Genomic DNA, 1,771 nt, shown 5'->3' on the forward strand with positions numbered 1-1,771 from the left:
CGTGGTTTGCGCCGGTGCTTGCTTCCAGGTGCGTTTATATTCCCTCAGCTATTCGAGCCCATATCCCTGCTGAATTCGTTCTGCTACTATATTAAATCATGCCATGCGCTAGGGTCCGCAAGGCTTTTTTGGAAAAACAAATATTATTTTCGAGGATGTGACAGGGTGCACGCAAGCCTCCCATGTGCCAGACGCGACTAGTAACAGCTGTGTCCTAATTTTTTTCTTAAAATATCTAGGAATCTGTGCAAGTACAGTGCACACGAGCAGGTAATTATTCGGAGCAGTCACGGCGCCCTTCAGATCTGACAGGTGGAAAGGTATGTTGGTACATTGCATCAAATGAAGGTTTCGCTTTGAAATAAGCAGTCAGAGATAATTATGTGTTTTGTAGCGTCATGGCCTCAAACGTAGCTAGTAGAAAGGCACTGCGAATCATGTCGGCGTTTTGTCAAAACGAAGCAATCTGCACCGCGGTGGGTAAAGTTAGTTAAGTGTCACTGCTATACTCGGGAACTGGGGGCTGGAACACACACGAAGGCAATTTATCTGTTATTTTATCGGGCACCTTTCTGTTCTTGAGCCCACGGACGTTTAAACAAGGCCTTTTTATACTACGTTCTTTCAGTTATCTACCCTGAATAGAATTTTCGCACAATCGAAATGCTGCAAGTGCTGCCAGGAATGCTGCCAGGAATGCGCGGATGAAATTTGCACCCAGCTATATGACCAACTGAGCCATTTGTGTGGTGTTTGGTGTTGCCTCGTGATTGAATTCTGGTTTTAAAGACGCAGTTATACATCTATCTCTTTTCACGTGGCTCTATAAAAATTTTGACTTCACTGGTCGAGTAAGCAGCAAACACAAATTTCCGACTCTGTGTTATGAATGAACATGTTGATGTCGGCACGTCTGAAATGACAACGAAGCATCGAAAAGCAGCGAACTATGACATTTGTTTTGTTATAAGACTTCGCACTTGGATACTGATTATTTGTTTCACAAGCGCAAGTTTTCTAACACTCTAGCGGCAACGTCGGTTATATTTATTGCGGCCTATGAGCTTCTTTTTTAGGTTGGCGTAGCGCACAGCGTTTTAATCACCGCGCCACGAAGTCAGTTGTGTAGAGTGCAGTCCGGGTTACCTTTGTATAAAGAAGACGACCAGTGTGCTCCATTCAATAAATACCGAAGTTAAATCGCAGCCTAAGTGTTTCGTTCAATGTGATTGTGGCATCTGGGTTTGACGTCTATAGGGATCTGCGTCCGGGAAAGCATGACCACAATATCCGTGTGACCGCCCTGAAATGCCACATTGTCCAAGGGAAATACGTCGCTCTAGAGCTCTGTGGTAGAGAGATACATAGTATAATCTATCGACTTCGAAGCGGTTCGCCTGCAGTTGAAATGTGTTTATTAGCAATGCCGCTGGTAGAAGTGTCAATTTTGACCAACCTGGTTTTTTCTTTGGTGCTCGCTGGCGTTTGTGATGGTCGCGTTTTTTATTGAGTTTATTTGCTATAAGCGCATAATTTTGGGTTTGCTGCGTATTAATTCAAGGAAATAATATGAACTGTTTTCATGCGGGAACAGGACAAGGCTCCTGCTCTTTATGTTGTTGGTCAATCAATTGGAGTAACCCTCCCGGCTAGTCGCTGTTAGTCTCACTTCCTGTCAATGTCGTGTGCTTCCAGTCCTTGTCTCTGAAGAAGTTTAGAGCAGTCAATTAAGCAGCATTATTTGCATTTTCCACTCTAACGAAAGAATTTA

This window comes from Amblyomma mixtum, chromosome 2 (assembly GCF_055824585.1).
Source record: "Amblyomma mixtum isolate Tamu chromosome 2, ASM5582458v1, whole genome shotgun sequence".
Lineage (NCBI taxonomy): Eukaryota > Metazoa > Arthropoda > Arachnida > Ixodida > Ixodidae > Amblyomma > Amblyomma mixtum.